Raw genomic sequence first — 9,711 nt, forward strand, 5'->3', positions numbered from 1 at the left:
CTGTAGCACACAGCGGAGCACCAGAGGAGGACCAAGAGTGGGTAAGCCAGGTGCCAGGGGCCAAGGCGGAGAGGGAAGTGAACTCTTTCTTCCTGGAGGGTATGTGGAGTCTCCATGGACTTGAGGGCCATTGTCCTGTGGTCTCTGATGCCTCCATGCCTGGTGAGATCCGTGGGGTGGAGCTTGAGCTGAGGCTCTGACTAAGGGCACTTCCTGGCTGGGGTACCTTGCTGGGTTTCCCCAAGGCAGCACAGTGCCAAGAGCAGGACACAGCTTAGGATCAGAGAGTCCTGCGCTGGAATCCCAGGCCGGTGCCAGACGTGGGACAGGCAAGCGGCCGAGCCCAGTGCCTGGCTCCCAGATTGAGCTCCCTGAGCCTCTGTTTCCTCATCTGAAAAATGGGAGTGATGGTGCCTACTTTGCCCAGTTGTTGGTATTGGGATAACGTATGTCAGCCTGGCACACAGTCGGGCTCAGTAAGTGGTGGGTCACTTTTGCTGGCCCTTGGGCACAGACAACCTGCTCAGACCATTCTCAGAGATGACCCTTTTGTGGACAGGATACCCCTCTGAAAATCTGATAACAGCTGGAACCTCTGACGAAAAATACACATACACCCTGCACTGCGTGTACCATCTCAGGAGGCTTGTACACTGCTGTGGGCCCAGAGTCAGACTCCTGGTCTCAGGGCCAAGGGGTAAGCCATGCAGTTGCTCCCATTAGCATTTTGGTGATCTCAGATTTTGGAAACCCAAAGAACCATAGATAATCCAGTTTGAGAGCCTCTCTGTGGACAAACTAGAAAATGCTCTAAAGCATCTGTGAATTGATAAAAACCACCACCACCACCATCGTTTGGACATTTCCCATGTTCTGAGCATGGCATGAAGCCTTTTACATGCATTAGCACGTTTTTGACCAAACAAAGCAATCCCACATATAATAAGCCCCATTTTGCAGATGAAGACGCTGAGGCACAGAAGTTGCCCAGGATCATTCAGTAAGTGGCAGAGCCAGGATTTGAACCTGGGTCCATTTAATTCTAACAGTCGAGCTCCTAACGTGAGAGGATTTTATGACACACGCCCTTAAATGTAGTAAGATGGGGTCTTTGTTGGACCAGAGCTCATGGGGGTAGATCAGCAGCAGAGTGGATGCAGCGGGACGCCCCAGTACGACCTTGGAGGTGTCTGTCACCCTGACTGCAGTGCACTCTGCTCCCAGCCTTGGGGCACACTGGGCGGGCTGCTTGCTGAGCCCATCCCTCCCGAAGCCCCCTGGAGTTTCCAGGGCAGGATGTGGGCTGCTCTTCTCACAGTGACACAGAGCAGCAGGACAGCTCCCTTCGTGACAGCACGTGGGTGTTCTTTCCTTTCATCGGATGGTCAGTGTCATTCCTAGAATTCTGAGACAGTCTAATAAGAGGAGAAACCAGTAGGCCATGGAGTCATCGGAAATTGGTTGCCCAGCGGCTTTGTCTCCTGGAAGGGATACAGTAGCGGGTTCTACTCCCCCCATGATTTTGATAGGCAGGGAAGCACCAGGCTGGCAGCCTGATGGCGATGTCCTCCCCCACAGAGGGCCGCAAGACCCACTCAAGTGGGTGGCTTCAGTCCCGGGCCCCTCCCCGGGGCCTGGCCGCCATCCACAAGGGTTCACCTGAATGCCCAGCTCATGCCAGTTAGAGCTCTTACCAGCCTTCATCTCCCTCTGTCAATCTCCACCCACGGAATGTGGGAGACACATCAAAGCAGAAATCAGGGAAGAGGCAGCCTAGAAATGTTCCAAGTCCAACCCTTGCTCAGGCCTGGAAGTGCTGGGGGACACCAGGTGTATTATTGACATCTCTGGGTGCCCACTTCTGAAATGTGAGGGGGCATGGCAATCCACTCTGCAGTCGGACAGTGGGGTGTTCGCCATCTTGAGTAAGAGATGTGTTCGTTTGCAAGGCCCGCCGTAACAAACTCCCACAGACTGGGTGACTTCGACAATAGAAATGTATCATCTCACAGTCCTGGAGGCTACAGGTCCAAGACCAAGGTGTCTGCAGGGGAGACTCCTTCTGAGGGCTGCAGACGAGTATCTGTAGCATGCCTCTCTTAGCTCTGGCTGCCTCAGGGCTCCTCGACAGGTAAGTGGCATTGCCTGGTCTTCACACCATCTTCCCTCTGTGCCTCTCGGTCTCTTCACGTGGAGTTTGTCTTCTGAGGACACCTGTCATATTGAATCCCCGCCCCTACTCCAGTAGGGCCTCATCTTCTTCACTAATTACATCTGCGACGACCCTATTTCCAAAGAAAGTCACATTCTGGGGTGCCGGGGGTTAGGAAGCCAATCTATGAATTGGAGATGGTGGGGTTTGGGGAGCATAATTCAGTCATGACAAGGGGGAGCTTCATAGCAACTCAGGACTGCGTGAGAATGGCTTGGAATCTGCTGTCCCTTTGATGAGTGATCAACAGAGAGATGCACAGATGGGGCGAAAGAAGGATGGCGGGAGGAGAGGGGGGAGAGGATGTGGTTATCACTGAAGGCACAGGACCTGAGGCTGGAGGACACAGGCCTGACACCAGCACTGGGTTGTAGGTCTTCCGCTTGCCCCTCCCCCTCCCCCTCCTTCAAATAAGCGAAGAGTGAGGTACTTGGGCATCTGGAGGATGATTCCTCTTTATGGAAGAAGACAAGGGACAAGGGACTGGAGTGCCGGGGGACAGGTGGGCAAGGGGAAGCTGTTGGGAGTTTGGAAGAGAAATGGTGTTCGATGTATTTTGCCTTTTTAAATGAGGGGATTCAGACTGCTTTTCTTGCTCCCACTTTAGCTTCCCTAGAGCTGCAGCTCTCACACTTCAGCGTCAGTGTACCCCGCCCAGGGACCTGGTTAAAAAGAAAAAGGAGATTCCTGGGTCCCACTTCCAGGGATTCTGATCAGGACAGACTGTACGATTTGCAGGGCCCCATGCAAAATGAAATGGTGGGACCCCTTGTTCAAAATTTAATAAGAATGCAAACTATTATATAGAGAATGGATAAACAAGGTCCTACTGTATAGCACAGGGAACTATATTCAATATCCTGTAATAAACCATCATGGAAAAAGAATATATACATATGTAATTGAATCACCTTGCTGCACACCAGAAACTAACATATGTAAATCAATTATACTTCAATAAAAAGAAAATAAATCAACTATACTTCAAAAAAAAGAAAAACTAAAAAAGAAAAAATTTAATAAATCCAAGGACAGCAGCAGCTCAGGGCCCCTCTGAGTGTGAGTTGGGGGAACACTCTAGAGGGAGTTGGGGGATGGGGAACCCCTGGGGCTTGGCCCTCTGCCTCTCCCACCTCTGGAGAGGACTTTGCAGAGGCCAGAGGACAGATGTTTGTGCCCTGGTCTCTAAGCCTCTCATGACAATTTGTGGGTGGCTTTGACCGAGGTTCACCCCAAAGGGATATCAGGAAGTTTGAGCTGGACTTTGCAGTTTTCCTGTGAAAGAAGACAAGTGCTGGCATTCCCCCCGAAGTCAGGGCAGCCAGCGTTCCCAGGTGGCAGGTGGCATCCCCAGCACATTTTTAGAGGAACCAGGCCAGAAAGCTCCAAGGAGAGAACTCCCTGGGGTTTCAAGAGAGGACATGCCTGAGATGGGGTCTGGCATTGCCTGTCCTCTCTCTGAGCCCATGGTTGGTGTCAGATCTATCCCAGTGCCTGGCTCACTGAGGGGGATGGTTAATTACTTAACATTAGGGACATGAAAGAATAAAGAAAATGTAAAGACAGACAGACAAGGGACACTTCCCTAGGGTCTTTACCTGCTAAAAGTAACCAGCAGCCGTCCAACTCAGTGCCCAAAAAATGAAGAGGCATTTGGCCCAGATCTGGAGGAGGCTTTGGGCAGTGGTCCATTATCTGGCCAGTCTCCTCCCATACCGGCGGCTGACCCTGGAAGTGTGCACACGCTGAGTGCTCCCCAGGAGGGAGGGCATGCACCCACACTCCACCCCCCAGCCCCAAGACCCGATCCCAGGAACTTCTCAGCACATGGCTGCACCCACAGGGGCCAAGCTAGTTCTCCCTGACCTGCTTCTGGACCAAGAGAAGTTCTAGGTGAGAAACCAAATTATTCCAAGTTCCCAGCCACAGTGCTCCGGGAGCCTGTAGTCCAGCTGGTGTTATTAGATTCTGTAGGGAACAGCTAGAGAATGAGACAATGCCATCAAGCGCTGAGGGTTCAGGAGGGGGGAAGGAAGGTTGGTGCGAGCTGGACCCATTATGAGGGATCCTGGAGAAGGTGGGGTTGGTTTTTGGGGCACCTCCCAACATCCCGCTGCAGTAACCACATCAGCGGGATTCAGAATTGAGTTGGATCCTTTAAATTCTCTTTCCTATCCTCACCTCTTGCTGAGAGTTGAACAGTGTCCCCCCAAAAAAGATATGTCTGAGCCCTAACCCCATTACCCCTGTCTGTGACCTCATTTGGAAATAGAGTCTTTGCAGATGCAATCAAGTTAAGGATTTCTTGATGAAAACATCCTGGATTTAGAGTAGGCCCTGCCTGGTATCCATTGACTAGTGTCCTTATAAGAGGAAGGGGCAGGGGGAGATTTGAGACACAGAGAAGAAGAGGGTGTGAAAATGAAGACGGAGATTAGAGTGATGCACTTATAAGCCAAGGAACACTAAAGATTGCCAGCAGCCACCCAAAGGGTGAAGGGTGCCCACGACCCCTCATGTAATTGATTTGCAACTTCATGAGCATCTATAATATTTCAAAATTAAAAGTTTTTTAAAAGAAAAAAATTTAATAAATATGTTCATTTTAAAAAGACGAAGAAAAAGAGAGAGGCATGGAATTAATTCTCCTCTGGAACCTTCATAGGATGTGGGGCCTGCTGATCAAGGGTTTTGGGACTTCTGACCTCCAAAACTCCAGAGAGAATAAATTCTCCAGAGAGAATAAATGCTGTTGCTTTCAACCACCAAGTTTGTGGCAATTTGTTAGGGCAGCCCCAAGAAACTCGTGCAGATGTAATGGACACAGGCCTGCCTGGCTGGACCCAGCACACAGTAAATTCTCAATAAACGTGTTCCTTTTAGGAAGTTGCTTTTCGTTACACTGACTTTTAAACAAGATTAGAAGGGATCTTAAGATCAGAACAACCAGCATTCCTAGGAAATTTAGGATGTAAGAGCGCTTTTGAAAGGAGGAGTTTTGTTGCTAAATTTGAAAAGCACTCTGGAGCTCTTTCCTTCCCAAACTGTGGTCAGTGGGAGTGGTGAGAAATGTAGAATCTAATGATTACAGGCAGAGCTCGTTTTATTGTGCTTCGCTTTATTGCGCTTCACAGATATTGTGTTTTTTTACAAATTGAAGGTTTGTGGCAACCTGCGTCGAGCAAGTCTCCCGGCGACATTTTTCACTTTTGTGTCTCTGTGTCCCATTCTGGTAATTCTCATAATATTTCAATCTTTTCCATTATTATTCTATTTGTTGTGGTGATCTGTGATCAGTGGTTTTTGTCACTACTATGACTTACTGAAGGCCCAGGTGATGGTTAGCACTGTTTTAGCCATAAGGTATTTTTTTAATTAAGGTACGTACATTGTTTTGATACATAATGCTATTGCCTACTTAATAGGCTACCATATAATGTAAACATAACTTTCATATGCACTGAGAAAACAAAAAAATGTGTGTGACTCGCTTTATCTCAATACTTGCTTTATCGTGGAGGTCTGGAGCCTGTATAGTAACAACACCATGTTATAAACTTCAAAGTTGCTAAAAGGCTAGATCTTAATTGTTTCTACCACAAAAAAGAAACGATAATTATGTCAAGTGATGAAGGTATTGGCTAATGCACCTGGTGGTAATCATATTACGATATATAAATGTATCAAATCAGTACATACACTGGAAACTCTCATGATGTTATACATCAATTTTCCATAAAAATAAATAAATAAGACAGAAATGCAAACCTTCAGGCCCTTCCTCAGACTTGCTGAATGAGCACCTGCATTTTAGCGAGATCCCCAGGGCGCCTGGGGGTACCTGCGATTTTGAGAAGCCTCCATCTGGAGCATCTTTGCCCCACTCCTGTTTTTAAGAAAAAAAGTTTTAATGGGATTTCTGACTTTTAACAATAAGCTGTTTGCTATTTCCTGAGCCTCTGATTCTTCATCTATAACATGGGACCAGGACTGCTTATCTCAGAGGGACGTCCTGAAGGTCAAACGAGACAGGTCTAGGGCTGGACGTGCCCTCTCCCGCCTGGCCCTCTCTCTGTCCCTCCTGTGGGCAAGAAGCTCTTTCTCCCGGCATTTGGCAAATAGAACGCTGGCTTTTTCTACTATTCCAGGGCCTCTGCAGGGCAGTTTCTGAGGAAGGTCCTTCCAACCAGGCACAGAAGAAATCACTGTCTGGGGATGGGATGGGGTTCAGCCTCCCAGCAGGGGCCACCTCGGCTGCCAATCATGGCTTTCTTCCTCTTTCTCCTCCTCCTCCTCCTCTGCTACAGGTCCACAAGAGCTGTTCCCAGGGTAGAGATTTGGGTGATGCCAACCCCAGGTCAGGGCTACAACTTGATAATAAGGGCCAGACCCTCCCTCCAATGAGAAAACCAGCAGCATCTGTGGGGCAGGGAGAGGCAATAACATGGTCAAGTCTGTGAACTGGGAAAAGGAAGAGGGAAGAGGGTTTGGCCCCGCCGTCACTGGGACCCTGAGAGTAAGGGCTTGGAGTAGCATTTCTAGGAGTTGGGGGGTTGGAGGGGGCTGAACTGAGCCACCCAAACTCACTCACCCAGTCACCACCCACCTGGCCCAGGAGTTTCATGTTTTACTCTCATTTACCAATCATGAATTGAATATGTACTAGGTGCCAGGACCCGTGACGATGACCATCTCAGCCCAGCTTTCAGACAGCTCCTAACTACAGCGGGATATTACAGTCTAATGTGATCGGGGCTGTGCTTGAGGCATGGGGGGCACTGATGTCAGTCTAGGGGAGACCAGGAAAGGGCTTCTTAGAGGAAGAGTTCTCCAGGCTGGGATCTTGCAGGTTGAGTCAGCAGAGGGAGGGAGACGGCAGAAAGAGTGCTCCAGGCAGAGGGAGCAGCATGTGCAAAGACCCTGGGGTGAGGAAGAGGGAGGTCCAACTGCAGAACAGAAGGCAGCAGGGTGTGGCTGGGACATGGAGGCTGGAGGCAAAAAGCAAGTCTGGGTCAAGGAGGGCCTAGCAGAGTCTTCAACAGTTTGGCCAATGCGCAGGCAAGGAAAGGATCTGAACAAGAGGAAGAAAGGAAATATATTCCGATCTGTACCTCAGGAAGATCACGCTGGCTGGATGGGAATGAAGAGTGGGCAAGACGCCAGATTGGAGATGTTCACAGTAATCCTGGCAAGAGATGCTTGTGGTCTAAGGCTTGCTAATATGACTAAGGAGCTGAGGGCAAAAATGGCACCTGTCTCACTCTGAACTCCCCAACTTGGCCTAGTCTGATGGCAGGGTCTAGAGTGTATCACCAGCAGAGGTCAGCATCCCAGTTTAAGTCCTGGCCATGGAGGAACTTGCTGTGTGGCCTTGGGCAACACACTTAAGCTCTCTGAGCCTTGGTTTTCCCAGCCATAAAATAAGGATAATTGCCTACCTCACAGGAATAATATCAGCTTCTAATCATATGTATGGCCACGTGAGGATTAAATGAGAAAATACACATAAAGAATGGTGCCCAACAGAGTAAGGACTTAACACAGACTGGCTGTAATTATTTCATTTATCAATTGTTAATTCTCCAATGATCCAGCATCTGCTTTGTGCCTGGTTCTGGGGACCCAGTGAGCAAGACACTATCCCTACCCTCGTGTCACAAACTAGCTGGGGAGGCAGTTACATAAAAGCAAGAGAAGAGGCAGCCGTGCCTGGTGTCCCTTGCAGGCCTGGGCAAGGGACACCAGGGGAATGTTTGGGGGAAGAGGAAAAAGCTATGGGTGTCGACAGGCAGTGAGAACAGCCCTTGGGATCCCCAGTCCCAGCTGCCAGCATGGGAACCCAGAGCGGAGTAACATGATCAGGGCTGGAAATCTCTCCTTGGCTTGAAGAGACCAAGGGAAGAGAGAGAGAGAGAGAGAGAGAGAGAGAGAGTGAGTGAGTGTGTGTGTGTGTGTGTGTGTGTGTCACCAGGATCCACGCAGGAGGCGCCGCCTGAGATGAGAAAGGCATCCCGGGCCTCGCCTGGCCCTGGGCCGTTGGGGAAAGGGCAAAAGTGAAAATAGCCCTGGACCATCAGAAGTTGCAGGCTGGGACAGCCTTCAGGAGGGCACCTGATGGGATCTTTTAAACTGAGAGCTCCGCTTGCCTCTGACCTTCTCACCTCTAGAGAAACTCTAGCCCAGGGCTCATTGTTTATAACAGTAAAAAACTGGAAATAGACTAAAGAAATGTCAGAAGGAACGTGCCTGAGTAAAATACATTCTCTTTAATGGATATGGCGATTTAAAAAAAAGAACTAGTCTAGAAAAGAAAAGCATTCACATGACAAGACTTCAAACACATCCTGCAGATTGAGAGAAATTTATAGAACAAGGTACAAAAGGTGATCATATTCCCATATATTTAAAAGTGTGTACATATACAAAATCACGTTATTATCGATATGTATATATGTATGTATAAGTATAAAGCAAGTCTGGAAAAATACACGCAAAACTCACAGCAAAGAATTCCTCTAGGAACAAGAACGTTGAGGATATTTGATACCTAGAGTGGGTCATTTTTTTAACACTACCCACCTCTGCAGGGCAAAATTATTTTCTGTAATAATTCTGTAATAATAAGCATTATCTTCAGGGCTTGTTCTTTATTTTTTAATTTTTTTAAATGATACAATTTATTTATTTATTTATTTTATTTATTTTATTTTTGGCTGCGTTGGGTCTTCGTTGCTGTGTGCGGCCTTTCTCTAGTTGCAGCGAGCGGGGGCTACTCTTTGTTGCTGTGCACGGGCTTCTCATTGTGATGGCTTCTCTTGTTGCGGAGCACAGGCTCTAGGCGCGTGGGCTTCAGTAGTTGTGGCATGTGGGCTCAGTAGTTGTGGCGCACGGGCTTAGTCGCTCCGCGGCATGTGGGATCTTCCCGGACCAGGGCTCAAACCCGTGTCCCCTGCATTCCCTGGTGGTGCAGGGAAACCCTTGTTCTTTAGTTTTTAGAACAAAAATTTTTAAAGAATAAATTTCAATGTAAAAGATATATTGAAATTCAGTAAAATAAATCATGAATAAACTAAAAATTTGTCCTTAACAAAAAACCAAAAATTTTACATCTAGAGATTTGTACTCCATTTCACTCTTTTACATTTTAAACACAAATTAATTTCAAACACTACTCCACATAGAACTGAAGAATGGCGGAAGTGTCTATAATCACTCTTTATTCTGAATCTACTGTTTAAACATAGGAATATAAATTATCCCAGAGGCTGGAGACACAAATTGAGCCCAACGTGACTTTGAACAATTCCAAACTGTTGTGAACGTTTGAACTTTCAAAACAACCCTGTGTAGCTGAGTCTGCCTGTGTCAGGGGCCAGTGTATAATTGGGGGTTCTCTGAATTAGCTTCCATAGAATACTATGCTCATTAAAGGAATAAGTAATAAAAAGTGGGCCAATCTGAAGCTTATTAACAGTAATGCAGCCATGGTTGAGAACTTA

This window comes from Mesoplodon bidens, assembly GCF_964165515.1.
Source record: "Mesoplodon bidens genome assembly, chromosome: 13".
Lineage (NCBI taxonomy): Eukaryota > Metazoa > Chordata > Mammalia > Artiodactyla > Ziphiidae > Mesoplodon > Mesoplodon bidens.